This window comes from Lepidochelys olivacea, assembly GCF_965140295.1.
Source record: "Lepidochelys olivacea isolate rLepOli2 genome assembly, chromosome: 6".
Classification (NCBI taxonomy): domain Eukaryota; kingdom Metazoa; phylum Chordata; order Testudines; family Cheloniidae; genus Lepidochelys; species Lepidochelys olivacea.
The window spans coordinates 55,754,070-55,769,789 of record NC_140416.1 but is presented as its reverse complement, the minus strand read 5'-3'; the positions used below and the strand labels follow the sequence as shown (position 1 = coordinate 55,769,789).

Below are 15,720 nucleotides of genomic sequence, written 5' to 3'. Positions count from 1 at the left end.
CCAGCCAAAACAGCGATTTCAAAGCACCAGCTGCCCAGCTAGTTTTAGACTACTAGTGTGAGCCCTGCTAGCCCAAATCTATCAGCCTGGGCTGGGAGGCTTGCTCCAAAATATGTAGACATATCTTGGAGGGCCAGGACTAATGTGCTTTGGCAGTGCTGTAGGAGGGGAGGACAAGCAAGGGGGTGCCACAGCCCAGGTTTGAGGGGCAGAGCTGTGTGCAGAGCCCAGACCTGGAAGACGACTGCATGTTGGGATCAAGGGGCATGCACAGAGCTGCGAGAGACCCCACAACAGCCATTTGTCTTAGCCTTTCAGATTTCTATGCTCTTGCTGTGATTTGGAAGCTTTTTAAAATATCATTTGATGGTAAGATGGGAAGGAATGTTCAGTGCCTGTGATTATTTCAGAGTGAACATCACTCGTGATATGTTGCACAAAAGGGCCTTGCAGAGGCAATTTGGCATTCACGGGGGGGGGGGGGGCGAGGGAAGAGAAATAATGTTGCATACTTGAGGGCCTTGGCTCTTGTCACAAGCAGCTTTATAATCCCTCTGTACTCACAATGTGGTAGCTTTGATCTGCTAATGAACTGCAATCAGGGTCATGATGAGCTTTCCTAATGGGGACCATATAACTCTGACAAGAGGCAGATGGGGCCCCAGCATAATAAACAGGCTGGCAAAGTCATGGAGGCACGGTCCTCTGGCTCCTATAGCTGGAAGAGACCATGAATAAAGTAACCTTGGAAAGAGCCTTTTCCCCCAGGCAACACACCTCCACGGTCCCACCCTTGGGAGTTTCCTGCCCAGGTTTAGTTTGCACAAAGAGAAGCGGCTGCAGATTCAGAGCCCCCCTACATGCAGCCTTGGGCACCAACCCTGCAGGGACAGCACTGTAGGTCAGGAGAGCCAGTGGAGGAGCACACAAGAATGCCTGGGCACTAGCAGGAAGACAATAAGGAAAGATGTCAGGAATCCTAACCATTCACCTTGGTTGCTGACCCCACTGCAGAGTCACAATTGGGGATACCCTAACAACAACACAGGTGGAGAGTGTTGTCGTCGGTCCAGTGGCAAGGTAGCCAGTTGCTGATCTACAGCCTCTCTGTGACCAAAGCAAATGGCAAGCTTTCACAGTAGCAGATGGGCCACAGGTTCTTCACCCAACATCAATCTTCTAGGCAAATGCTGCCAGTGGCCATAAAGCAGAAGGTGTTTAAAGCTTTTCCAAAGTCTCTGCATCAGCCATCTTTGATCACCACAGACCTGTGGCTAACAACAACAAATGGCTTACCAAGGCCCAGTGGAATTTTCTGAAAGCTCAGTGGAGCTTTCAAACAGAACTAGATACATCTGTCAGCAAACTGGCTGAGTTGGACTTAACATGTCCAACCAGTAAGTGACACTTACCAAATTCTCTGCAAATTAATTTGGGTAGCTGCTAATAAATTGATCCCTAGAGGCTATTGCCGACAGTATATCCCTAGGTGGTGGTCAGAGGCAATTAAGCTCTACCAGGAATTCAAATCAGCTGGTGACAAACAGGAATTCATTCAACTGCTGGATCAAACCAGATGTGATCGATGGACAGACAGGGAGTCAACTAAGATACCCTACTAGGATGATCCGAGGAATGGAAAATTTGTCTTATGAAAGGAGACTCAGGGAGCTTGGCTTGTTTAGCCTAACTAAAAGAAGGTTGAGGGGAGATATGATTGCTCTCTATAAATATATCAGAGGGATAAATACCAGAGAGGGAGAGGAATTATTTAAACTCAATACCAATGTGGACACAAGAACAAATGGATATAAACTGGCCACTAGGAAATTTAGATTAGAAATTAGACGAAGGTTTCTAACCATCAGAGGAGTGAAGTTTTGGAATAGCCTTCCGAGGGAAGTAGTGGGGGCAAAAGATCTATCTTGCTTTAAGATTAAACTCGATAAGTTTATGGAGGAGATGGTATGATGGGATAACATGGTTTTGGTAATTAAATATTCATGGTAAATAGGCCCAATGGCCTGTGATGGGTTTTTAGATGGGGTAAGATCCAAGTTACCCGGGAAAGAATTTTCTGTAGTATCTGGCTGATGAATCTTGCCCATATGCTCAGGGTTTAGCTGATCGCCATATTTGGGGTCGGGAAGGAATTTTCCTCCAGGGCAGATTGGAAGGCCCTGGAGGTTTTTCGCCTTCCTCTGTAGCATGGGGCACGGGTCACTTGCTGGAGGATTCTCTGCTCCTTGAGGTCTTCAAACTACAATTTGAGGACTTCAATAGCACAGATATAGGTGTGAGGTCTTTTTTAGGAGTGGTGGGTGAAATTCTGTGGCCTGCATTGTGCAGGAGGTCAGACTAGATGATCATAATGGTCCCTTCTGACCTAAATATCTATGAATCTAAGATAGACTGTTCTCACTCTAGCCGGCTAGCCTGGCAAACCATCAAAAGACTTTTTGGAAATTATTCTACCCTTTGCAAAAAAGGCGTTTCCAGTCACCACAAATGCATCCCAGCTAGTGGACATACACAGAACTTGGATAAGTCTTCAGCCATGCAGTCAAAATTGAGCTTTCAGAGAGGTAGCAGGCTCCTAGTGTGGATTCAAACCAGATGGCTCCTTTTCCAAACAAAGAACTGGACTAGGCCATGAAGCTTATAAAGGTCTGGATTATATCTGTAGAGTTCCTACTTCACCTAGGCCCAAAAGCTGACTGCTTCGCCTCCTCAACTGATGTTTCCAGGATAACTGCATCTCAAAAATCTCATGCAGGGCAAAGGTCGTAGCTATTTCAAAACCAGGAAAAACACTGGAAGATCCCAAGAGCTACCAACCCATCTCTTTCCTCTGTGTCACATACTCTTTCAGTAAGCTTGTGACTCTGATGTGCACCAACGAAGTTACTGAAGTACAACTGCCCTTTGTTCAAGCTGTCTTTAGACGAGGCCAGTGTCCACAAGAGCAAGTCCACAAGAGCGTAACACAATATATCGATGATGTCTTCAAAAAGGGTATAAACAGAGATGGAAAGTGCCTGGAGAATCAGTCACTCCATCTCCTGGAGCCCAGGCATGATTGGCCCCTCCTGCACATTTTCCAGGGCTTTGCACATCTCTCTTTCCAGAAGTGCTTCCTGAGATTTAGCCTCAGTTTCCTGGTCTCCCCAATTATCCCTAGTTACATCCCTGCACATCACACGGAATGATCCCTTTACACCTTTCTCTGATTGCAGACTGCTACTTTGCTCACCCTTTAGATGTCCCTCTAGCACTGCTTGTTTGAGCTCCTCCACTTTCTCCATCTGTTCCTGGTACTGAGCTGCCCAGAACCGAATGAGATCCCAAAGTGGCATTCTACCCTACATACCCTGCCAGTCCTGGCACACCATCTCCCACCACCAAGTCTGCTGGGAGGGCAGCGCTCCAGAGGCTTAGACCAGCAGCATTCAGAATATGCTCTTGCCCTTGGGCAGTGGGTGGGTTCCTGTAGCCTCCTCCCTGCATTGTTAGTGATTTGGCAAGAATTTGTTTCAAACAGAGGGGAGGGGCAGACAGGAGGCCACAAGAACTTCCCCATCCCTGACTGCACAAAGCCAAGAGCATGGCATGAATGTTTTGAATAGCTACAGCAATAGTAAATCAGCAGTCTGCTAGAAGGGTAACAGGATGCCAAGGCTGGCAGGGTGTGTAAAAGGCCCTTTCTGGTTTGCTAGATGGGGTTTTTCCTCTGTCAAGATCTGCCAGCCTCCTCAGCTCAGGAAAACACAAAGTATGAGCGCTATTAATAGCCCTCACTGCATAACAGAGACCTTCTGGGATCTGCTGTGTCCTTGCAATCAGGATGCTGAGGGGACCAGGGGCACAGGCCTGGGAGCTCGTCCAGGGAGCGCATTAGGACTCCTGCTCAGTTCACATACCATAGCTTTCCTTCAGCTTTGGTTTCCATAGAAATCTCCTACTCCTCCACTCTCTAAGCACTGCAGGATTTAATTTTCCCATGTATGATGCTGCCTCATTTCCCATTTGCTGAGATCCCTACCCATCTCCCTTCCCGGCCTGGGCCATTGCAGCTCCCTCCTCCATGACTTCCCCAGCCCACACGCAGTGCTGCACAATTGGCCAGGCGCACTGGGGGAAGATTTCTTTTCCTTTCAAGTACTAGGCACTGGCCATTACCAGAGACTGGACACCAGATTAGATGAGACAACCGTCTGATGTGGTGCAGGAAAGCTGGTGTGCTTGTGACCCTGTGGTCTTACAGGTGGGAGGGTGTGCTTTCTGTGGTTTCAGGGAGACACCAAGCTTTCTGTGGTTTATTGCTAGGGAAAATCTCTGGTAAAAATAATCTGCCGCACACACAGCATCCAGTTAAACAGAGTCAGAAGCTGCCTGTGGGGGAACTTCAGCCAGAATAAGGGCCCTAGGGTAGCAGAGTCTGAAAATAATTGAGCATCAACTGACATTTCTATACACTGCTCTTGCCACCCCAGGGAACGCAAGCACTCTATTAACTTTATACTTAGGGTACAGACATCTCACACAGCACCGAAATGCACACACCTCTGGGGAAGGATGTAGCAGCAGTTTAATCACACAGAGCAACACTCCACAATGGTTTTATGACAGCAGATGAAAATCTCTGAGCTACAGGATTCTTCGACAGTTTTCACAGCGGGGACCAAAATTTAGCAGAGAGCTTGCCTCATATACACCAGCTCTCCCATCTGCTGTCACCCAGCCCCTGCTATCACTCCCATTCGCTATCAGACTGTGCATGAACAACACAACACACACAGCCCCTGCTCATGAGAGCAAGACGACAGGCCTGATATTGGGAGGTGCACGGCTCCCCTTGAAGCTCCTACTGTTCAACACCTTGATATGAGCCCTCAGCACTTTGCAGGATCAGGCCCTTAGTGAGACAACTGCCCCTCCTTATCTGCCATTTGACCCCAGCGGAAGGGCTGCTAGGACACGGAGGGCTCTGGAATACATTGGAGCTGACAGCACAGAGGTCTCAGCCCCTTCTGGGCTCCCCACCTCTACAACTGAGATGCTGAATTATTGTACAGGGAGCAGCTGCTGAGGGGGTTGGGCTCCTGGTTGTGTTTGTTTTCTATTTTAAGCTTCATCCAGTTGATGAACTGCAACAAGTGCCAATGTATGTGTGAGGAACGGGTGCAGCTGCTCACCTTCAGGCTTAGTGGCTAGTGACAGAGTGCCATGAACACATGATATACAAAAGCCCTTTGCTATCCCTCAGTCTGGCTGTGGCCCGGGCTCTCTGAGCAGTATGATCTCCCTATTTCTTGTGAAATCTAAGACAATCCTCTAGACAATCCTCGGTTCCAGTCAGTTTGACTCAGGGAACTCTGAAACCACATGAAGGGATGGGGCCCCCAGCATGCCGGTGACGTGCCTAGGAACAGACTGGCTATTCACAGTGCAGTAAGCAGCAAATGACTTCCCCACGGCCCTGAGATCTCTGCATGTGCAGCTCACAGTGCCCAGCGAAGGCCTCTCTGCGGGTGGCACCTCAGAGACACCCAGCAGTAACCACTGAGAGACCAACTCCATCACACACTAACATGACATGTCAGCCACCTTCATCAGGGGCTCCTCCCAGCTACTCTAGACCAGTGGCTCTCAACCTTTCCAGACTATTGTGCCCCTTGCAGGAGTCTGATTTGTCTTGCATATCCCCAAGTTTCACCTCACTTAAAAACAAACTTGCTTTACAAAAATCAGACATAAAATACAAAAGTCTCACAGCCACTAGTACTGAAAAATTGCGGTCTCATTTTCACTATATAATTGTAAATTAAATCAATTGGAATATAAATATTGTACTTACCCTTCAGCGTATAGTATCTAAAGCAGAATAAACAAGTCATTGTCTGTATGACATTTTAGTTTGCACTGACTTCGCTAGTGCTTGTTGCCAGTTGTAAAACTAGGCAAATATCTAGAGTTGATGCACCCCTTGGAAGACCTCTGCTTACCCCCAGGGGTACACATACCCCTGGTTGAGATCCACTGCTCTAGACCAGAATTTTCTTTTTTCCAATGTGCGCGCAGACCGGCAGCCAATGGCTCGCGGACTGGCACCAGTCCGCAGACCACCACTTTAAGTAGCACTGCTCTAGACAACATTTCACTGGACACAGGAACCATCCTCTCTTGCTAACCATGTGTAGCCAACAGTCCATAGCTGCAGACGCTGGTCATTCCCTAAATGCGTAACACTAGGCACAAGATACTCAAGCTATATCTGAAAAAAAATGCACGTGCTCCAGGGTTGTGAGCTCAGTGGGGTGGGTTCATTTCCCCTTATTCACTGTCATTATATTGCACTCAATAGCCAGGGACTGCCTTTCTGTCTGGCTCTTCCTCCCCATCCCTGTCTGCCACTCCTCCTCCTTTTCCTTACTCTTTTCCATCTCTCTCTCTTTCTTCAGGTCCCCAGACCCACCCTAGTGACCTGGTTACATCTCCCTCCCCTTCTAGTTTGCTTTCTCCAGCCTGCTCCACCTAGGAAGGAAACAGCACAGAGATAATGAGATGCTCCTGAAACAGGCAATCTTGTCACTCTCACTTTAGTGCCTAGCTCCCACCAAGAATGGAACAGACGGAAGAGCAGTGGCATGCAGCATCAGTGCAGAGGCTGCTAACTCACACGCTTTACTCCATAGGGCAGGAATTTCATGGCACAGCCAGAGGACATCCCAGTCAACAGCAGCCCAGTTCAGTGAAAGGGCTATACTACAGAATTACTTCTGACTCGGAAGCCCAGAGTAGCTTACACAGGGGTAAAGAACCAGAAAAAAAAGACAACTTTGCTGACACCTCTACTATCCCAGTTCATCATGCACCTTTATATTTTTTGTGCCAGAGGGCAGCATGCAGACTCCCAGGAAAAAAGGAGCAAGCAGCCAATAACCCTTCCACCATCAAATGCAATTGGGAGAGAAAGGCATGGTCATTACAAAATTTCCGTCCAAACCCACCTAAGGGCAAGTCAGGTGGCTACCTCCTTTCCCAGCAAACATGGAACTGACTCAGCCCACTTCCATTTGATAAATTCCTGGTCATTCCATTCTTCCTTAAATATATTAAGGCTGCCTGTCTCCCCTTGCCTCACTGCCTGAAGTCATCACATTGAATAATCCCTCCTCAAGGTCTTCTCACAAAGAGCCTCTCTCAATAAAACCCCAGATCCCTCAGCTTTGGCCTGCCAAGCACCCTCACACCTTCAAGCCTCATGTTATAATTAAGGCTACAATTTAATCATGGGTATTTTTAGTAACAGTCATGGACAGGTCACAAGCAAGAACAAAAAATCATGGCCTGTGACCAGTCCATGACTGTTACTAAAAATACCCCTTGATTGAAATAGCTGAAAAACACATTAGTTGGCTGGTCCTGTTGTAACCAAGGGCAGCCGCCCTAGGGTTAACATGACCAGCTAACAAACACCCTTTTCCCAGTCAAGACAAGGCCTGGAGAGAAGCTGAGCAAACACCACTCACCCCCAAACAACCATTGCCTGCCCTCTTCAGACACCCACCCCGGCACTGCCCAGACCTGCAGGCTCTCTGACAGGCTCCCTCCTGCTCTCATGCAATAAGGATCCGACTCACAGGAGTGCTGGTAAGACCTGCTCCCTAACTCCCCCAACCCCTGCTACCAACCCCCACAACCCTACACTCCCCCAAAGCACTCTGGCCATGTCTTTACTGGTAAAGAGGTGCATTTTTACATCAAGACAGCTTTTTTGATATCAAATCCCAGTGGAAGCAAGGCATGAGTAGCTTTCACCTGGATACAGCGAATGAAGTAAACTTCAGGTGTGTGTAGGGTGGTATTGGGTTTACCTCCGCTATCTACATCAAAATAAAACCACCTGTGACTTGTCTGCATTGCGATTTTACACTGAGAGGCCTAACTCCATCTAAAAAACACACAATTTTTTTTTTAAACCAGTGAACAAAGTCACACATTTTTCTGGTGAGTATAAGCCAAAAAAAAAAAAAAAAGTGGAGACACTAAACTGAGGCAGGGAGCTGCAGGTGACAGCAAGATGGCGACAGTTGGAGTAATAAACAGCCGTCATAGCACACTGACTGCCTAGCCATCACCGAGTGTTTTGTAGACATCAAAGCAGAAGTTAGTTTTAAGGAGGAGAATACAGGGGCTTTGCGGTTCTTTAGAGGGAGCAAGTGCAATGGGGATGGGTTACTCCTGAACGTGTGATTTCTCGCCATCCACCATTACAAGCAAAATGTCTGGACGAAGCAAAGGGTGACAACTCTCCCCACTACCCTGCACAGGAACTGAACTCTTTCATGGTTCTGTCTGTAGGACAGTGGGAGAGGGAGAGTCAGAAACAAACTGGGAATTTTACTGACCACTTCTTGCCCCCTGCCATTCTGCATGGTAGTGCCTCTGAGACTTCACAGGTAGTCTTCCCCATTGCACTCCCAAAACATACCCAGCCATCCTGACCAACTTCAGCACATGCTCCTATAAAGAGTTACCAAATAAGAACATCCTAGCTCCCCTCTTCCTAGGTGGCCCACAAGCAATGCAAGCCTCAGGCTGGCACCAAAGAGCAGAGCATTTCACAATTCCCACAGCTATACACCAACCCCAGGAGACAGAGCACAGACAGCACAGGCTGCCTCAGCCTCTCAGTGCACTCCTCTCCTCATCAGCGACACTCTTTTCACCGCTCTACCTACAGCCCAAAGTCAGCTCTCAGCCTGCTTAAAGGGATCCCATCAAACTGACTAAGGCCCTACATTTAAGTTTTGTAAAATTAAGGGTTTGCCAATCTTAAGACCAAAGAAAATATTCCTGTGCAATATTAGATTTTTTTTTTTAAACAAAGGCCAAAGATAAAAGTGTTTTGTATGGATTTAAGCAATCCCCTATTGTGTTTGCAACACCAACACTGCAGCCTTGAGCTAGCGTGGGAGATCCATAAAGCAAAAATGACTGATCCAGTTCCATTGTCCAAGCAGAATGAAGTACAAAAACTGAGCAGGCACCAGGAGTGTGGAGGGGTAGGGATTGGGGGGGGGGGAGAAGAGAAGACCATTTGGTTTCTGTTTTAATCATCTTAGGGCAGTGGTTTTCAACCTGTGGTCCATGAATCCTGGGGGTCCACAGACTATGTCTAAGATTTCCAAAGAGGTCTGCACTTGTATCTGAAATTTTTTAGGGGTCCGCAAATGAAAAAAAGGTTGAAAACCACTGTCTTAGGGGTTACTCGAGACTCAGGGAAGGAAGGACATTAGTGTTTCTTATCTATCCAAGTGCCCTCTGCAGAATTCCATGCATAAGAGCAAAGTAAAGCATGGTGGGAGTTAGACTGGCTCCCCCGGCACCTTGGGTGCACTGCGAGGCCCGAGATACACAGCATAAGGAAGCTAAACTGGTCCTGAGCTGATGCTCTGCAGCAGACTCCAGTATCATCCCTCAGGGCCATCCTATCTTACAGTATATACAGTTCTGGGGCTCACACACTGGGGTTTCAGCAGACTCAAACCAAGGGACACACTGTTTACAAAAAGTTTGTCCAACAGCCCAGCTGTCTGATTTGCAGCTCCCTGCCTGGGTTCCAGTGTTTTCCCCCAGCCACACAGGAGCAAGGTGGAGAAATTCCTGGCAGGGGTCCATCTGAAGGGCTGTTTGTACGCTATGACAGCTGCCTAGCATGGATACAATGACACCAGGCTAAAGGACTCAGAAGAGTATAGCTTTGCCCATAACGTTACAGCTGGACAAGGTCGTGTGTAAACAAGGGTAAGTGCTTCCCAATGGGGAAGCTGGAAGACTAGCTGAAAGCATGCAGGGAAGGCAGCAGAGTCCTAGTCACTCAGCTACAGGCTCATGGGCAGCTGAAAACACAGAGACCCACACAAAAGCCATGGGCCTCCCTGTGACATGGCGTGGGGACAGCTCCCAGCAGAACCCCAGTACAAGGGAACTGCTCACTAATGCCAGAGAGAAGGGAGCTTCTGAGAGCCCAGGAGTCATTGTCCCATCCTCACAAACTAGTAGAGGATGAATTCCCGGTGAGATTATCAGCTCTTCAGGGCAGATCTGCGCCAGGGGCTTTTCCTGCAAACAAGAGTCCCTGGCTGCACAGAATGACTTTGTTATTTCCTGAGCCCCGTTAGCGTGCTGGGTGCATTGATGGCACACAGGCAACAACAAACCAACAGGCAGGTCGTGCAGCTAGAGACTCGTATCCCCCAGGAGACCCCTCCCTTCCTCTCCAAGGTCAATTCACACTTGTGTGCAGCAGGGTGGCACTGTGACTAAAGTTGCATGCACTGGGGGCCTCTGCTCCAAGACCCTTTGTGTCAACATGCAGGAAACTGGCAGCACAACAGGGCAGCTCTGTTCCATTCCCCAGTGAAACAGTTCAGCAAGGAGTAGGCTGAAGGGCTCAGAGTTCACCCTGGGATCTGGTTATCTCCTCCTGCCCAGGGCCTGTCCTCCCTGCCTTTTAACAAGTATGGTGGGGTGAAGTACCCGCTCAGACTATACTCACTGAGCCAGAGATTCACCCCCTTCTCCAAAGCCCTCACTTCCTCCCCCAACACCACATAAACGGAAGACACAAAACTAAGGGAAAGGAGAAAGGGGAAAAGGTGGGAAAAGCCCTTGTGACCTGATCCGATGCAGCGGAGCCGAGTTCCTGTAGGTGAAGAGCCCGCGGTAGTGGCAGAGGAGGAGCAGAGCCAGCCCTGCACAGATTAAGTCCTAGTTTGGAGAGCGAGGGCTCTGTTTATCCCTCCGCCTCCTCCCCACACTGAAAACAGTGACAGCGCTTGTTAAAATAACTGACTGTACTTCCTCTTCGAGCAGCCCTGAAGGCAGGCTCTCCCAGGGGGAGGAGTGCGGGGGGAAGAGACTCTCGCTGCCTCTCAACTCTCAGACACCCCAGCGCACACACCTGAGTGCAATGAGACTTTATTGGTCTGACAAACTCAAGTGTAAGAGAACGAGCTCTCAGCTGCTCTGTGTCCGAGATGGGGACAATCTGCCTGGGACAGAACTTCATCCTATGTTCAAGGTACCCCCACCCCATTCATGACCACTGTCATTAGTGTCTATTCACGACACAATGGCAGGCTGCCGTGTATTCCAAACCTCTCCCCCAAACACTCACGGACACAGCAAAAGGTTGCAGGCAGCCCAATACCAACTCAAATAACTGTCCTCATTTCCCCAGTCACCCCTCGGCTCTCCCTCCCATGTGTCCCTGCCATTCAGCCAGGGCAAGGACATGCCCGGAGCCAGTCACTCCAGCAAACGTCACCCTTCCAACTCATTTCCTTCCCTTTGTTAACAGCTTCTCTAGATAAATAGATTTAGTGACAGTGGCTCCCACTTACAGGGACACTCCATTCTTCGGGAGGGATGCAACCCGGGCACACAGTGACGTATTGCCTTCTCTGTGTGCAATGACATTGCTGTTGCATTCAGATGTGATTTTATGGAGTAACCCCAATCCAACCCCCTGCCTGCTCCAGGCACCACCCTGGGCTGGAGGCTGGCCGAGAGCAGGGAACTAACTCCCTGTTGGACAGTCCCTGCCTGGCCTCCTTGCAGTGACACAGTGAGGGGCACACACCCTGTACGTTCCTTTCACAAACAACCCACTTCTGCAACTGCATTTGTACATGTAACAAGTTTCTTCTTGAGCCCAGGCAGTAAGACAGAGAGGTGGCTGGGGTGGTGGGGGTTTCCTGCTCACTTAGCAATTAAAAAAAAAGAAAAAAGAAAAAAAAGTAAATTTAGTACTCCTGAAAGGTGCCGAATTGACAGCCCTGGAGACTGAGGTCTCTGTTTTTCCACAGGTCAAGTACAAAATCCCTCTTCCCCACCTGAGACCCCCCCCTTTGGGGCAAGAGGTCTCCATAGCTCATTCAGTTCTTGGCCTCTCTGCTGGGTCTACCAACAAGGAGGGAGACTAGCATCCAAGCTAGGGGTGGTACATGTGCTGTGGATACCAGCCCACCAGAAACTGTATTGAGGACCATCAAATCATTTCACACAGCAGCTAAAGAACAAGTATCAGATGGGAAGAGCCTTTGGTCACTACTGACATATGCTAGACTGGAACCAGTGACCTAGAGGTGAAAGGCTGCATGTATCCTATTCACCAGGACCCCTTAGCCTGCCAGTCCCCTTGATCAGGTCCAGATAGGAACCATTGACCTAGAGGATTACAGCCCTACAGCAGAGTTCACTTGGGCCTGTCAGTCCCTCAGGATTCTCTCTTGTGACCTGTAGAAGTGTTATTGTGCTTTGCCCAAGTGTTGAATATGTCCACCCATGACACCCAGAAAGTAGTCTGGGGATGAGACTGTAGAGAATGCAGGGGCTGGAGGGTGTTATCTGCTGCTGACATTTTGAACACATCCCCTCCCAAGTTTTTTCAGGCTGCCCTCTTCCGACAGGGCCCCCTCCCAATTCTTATCTGCCCAGATGGCAGGGCTGTGACTGACACACGAGGAACAGATCCGCGGGATCTGAAGGGGCCATTGCTGCAGTCATTTTGCAGAGCAGAGCGGCACTGAAGACTCACTCTTCCCACGATACTCATAAGAAATGAGTCAATGGTTATTGTTATTTAAGACAAAACCACTGGTAATTAGAGCCTCTAGAAATGCACACAGTTGTACTGAGTCACTGCATGACCTTACTGCTGGACCTCGTCTTTTCTCCCCTTGTCTCCTTTGACGGTTTGTTCCCCTCACCTCACCACGTCACCTCTAAAATTAGACTGGGAGCGCTCTTTGCATTTGTTTGAACAGCACCCAGCACACTTTGGGGGCTGGCAAGAGACTATAGTAAATTCATAATAACCAAATGTCAAGGTTCTTTCTGCCAGAGCAGCACAGTCAAACACAGGGTTGCTGCTGATGGGTATCTAGAAAGCAGCGCACAGGAAACCATTAACCAGAGGAGAGCCAGGGCCCAAAGGCTGAGCAGCAGCTACCATTACATGCAGCTATATATCCTGACAAGATCTTTGTCGCTGCAGAGGGAACACACAGTCTTAGCAAAGCAGCAGTAGGAGATGCCAGTAGGACGAGACATTAGCAATTCTTGAACCTTGCAGTACAGAGCTGCTGTTTTTGCAGCAAATGCAGTTGGTTTCGGCCCTGTTTTTGTTTTGCTGGCTGGGAAGGAAACCAGAGTCCTGCAGACGCTCAAGGGGAGGCAGCAGTAAACATTAACTTGCTGAAGCCCATGCTCAGCTCCCTCTTCAGTAAAGCCCAGTTCGCACACAGGGGAGGAATCTGTCCTCCTCCTACTACCTGCATAAACACAATCACTTATATCTCCCCTTCTGATACCAAAAGGCATCTGCAGAGAGCTCCTGCAGGGAAGGGCCTAGCAGAGAGCAGACACTGTGCCTCTCCAGCCCCTAAGTACCCCTTTTCCTGCCAGCTCACAGCCCCCACTCCATTCCAGGCTCTGGGCCATTTCCCAAGTACTTGTCCCTTCTAGCTATGAACAACAGCCATTAGCTCTGCATGATGTTCCAAAGGAGCCTAAAGGGCCTGCCAAGGGGTGCCTGATCTCAGGACTTGGAGGGAGTGGGGATTTCTTGGGCATCCAGGTGTCCCCCCATGCTCCCAGAGTGGTTGGGGTGCTAGCTGTAACAAGCATGGGTGTGATGCTGAAAGGTGGAGGGCAGAGATTGTAACTGGGCTGCCTAGAAAGTGGTTCCTGAGCCCATCATCATCATCCAGATTCACATAGTGGGACCGGGGGATTATTTTTCCAATTTATTTTTTTTTAAGACATAAAAATTGATATGCAATTGGCCTCCATTACTTTCAAGTGTCAGTGAGATGCCAGATCAGGGTGGTTGGGAGCGGCAGCACAGATCTTTCTAGGTCCCCATCGTAGGCAGTAACATTCACCCTGCAGAGATCACCCAGAGGCACTTGTGTCCTACTGACACACTTTGCATCTCCGAGCCCAGCGGTTCGGACAGCCCTAGGAGAGAACAGAGGCTCCATCAATTCCTGTTTCTCAACTATGTCACAAGCAGACTTCCTGTTTTGGCCCTGCAGGAGGTGGACATGCAAGTGAAAATACCACCCCCACAAGAGCAGGTGCTCAGCTCCATGTGGATTCTGGTCACCTCCTAGAAAGCCCTTCATAATCCTGAGTTAACAAGCAATGCTCCATTTCCAAGGTGCTAGGAAAAGGCAAAGCGGCCAAAGGCCCCTCCATGGACCCATCTAGTCCTCCAAAGTCCTGTCTGTCAGAAGACTGTTTAGAGGCCAGTGTGGAATAAACTGAGGGTCTCATCCAGTTCCCAGTGCGTGGATGACAATCACAGCACAGAGCCTGGGAATTGAGTGGGCTATAGAGGCTGAACTCTCCTCTCTTCCCAAATAGGCTGGTGTCCCCTCCAGTGCGGTTCAAAAGGAGAGAGAGAACTCTTGCACTGAATCAACAATACAAATCTCTTTCTGAAGCCCACATACGTGAGAGACTAACCCCCATGTGCAGTTTGGACGGGGAAACTAAAGGCCTCTGTCGCCTTCTACTGCTGTCACCAGTTTCAGTCTGATGCATTCAAGCAGAAACCACAGCTCTCAGCAATGATCCTCCAAAGGGCTGTTCCCCCTGAGCCACCACCACACAGCCCTGAGTCGAGTTTTCCAAGCAACTGAGCTTGGGCTCCATTCTGGGAAATGCACCTGTAACCACAGAGCAAGCAGCAGTTCCTGCAGGTGCCCAGTCATGTAGCAGAGTCTGTAATGAAGAGGAGAGAAAGGACTTGGAGGGCTAGAAATCAATGGCACTTCTGAAAAATCAGGCCCAAAGTGATTTGCCCAGAGTCATACAGGAAGTCCATGGCAGAGCCAGGAAATGAAAACCAGACTTCCGGGGCCCAGGCAAGTGCTTTAAACACAAGCCCAAGCATGGCACGCTCTGGCCCATGTCCATCCTAGCTAATATAACTGTGGATCTTACTATTCACATAAGCGTCTAATCCTATTTTTAACCTTTGGTGTCACTTATAACTTTGTGGCAGTGAGTTCCACAGGTTAATCATGCATTATGTAAATAGGAATTCCTTTTAGCAGTTTAAAATTTATTGCCTTTCACAAAATGTCCACTGGATTTTGTATTATGAGAAAGTGTAAGTAAGAGCAATTTCCCTTCTCCAGACCATTCATTTTTCTGTGTACCTCTCTCATGTCCCCTCTTATTTTCCCTCTCTCTAAACTTATCATTCTCAGTCTCTCTTCATGTGAAAGTCTCTCCAGGCCACTAATCTTTTTCATGGATGGTCTGTCTGGCCTGTTTCTTTTTCTGTGCTGTCCTTTTGGAGACAAGGAGACCAAAACACCTCCTGGCCTGGAATTCTGGAAACATTCACTTGTAGAATGCCATAATATTCTCTTCTGTCCTTTATATAGCTGGGCACTCTGATACGAGCTAGCAGTCCAGGGCTTCCTTGTCTGGCCCCATCCCCTGCCATGCTGCATCATGCAAAAAGACACTTGGGAACTGGCCAGGTTTCTGCATATTGCTTGTTGACACTGCCTTCGCCCCACAATAAGATGACTGCTAGTACCCTCAACCCCAGACTGCTGCCTTTGCTCACTTGCTTCCAGCACTGCTGGAGAAAGCACTCTGGGAGCCCCAGTATAGGAGAGCAATCCAAAC

The 15,720-nt window shown here is 48.8% G+C and overlaps 1 protein-coding gene across 3 annotated transcripts in view; it reads right to left on the bottom strand.

Moving 5' to 3' along the window:
* The window catches only part of DGKZ (diacylglycerol kinase zeta), an 84,105-nt gene that overhangs the window by 45,620 nt on the left and 22,765 nt on the right, over positions 1-15,720 (bottom strand). The window contains exon 1 of one of the 3 annotated variants that reach the window (XM_084630609.1): positions 10,685-10,775. The exons of the other annotated variants lie outside the window; for them this stretch is intronic. The gene's annotated coding sequence lies outside the window, so the exon portion shown is untranslated. Of the gene's footprint in view, positions 1-10,684; positions 10,776-15,720 lie in introns of those variants that run through there. 3 annotated transcript variants of the gene reach the window in all.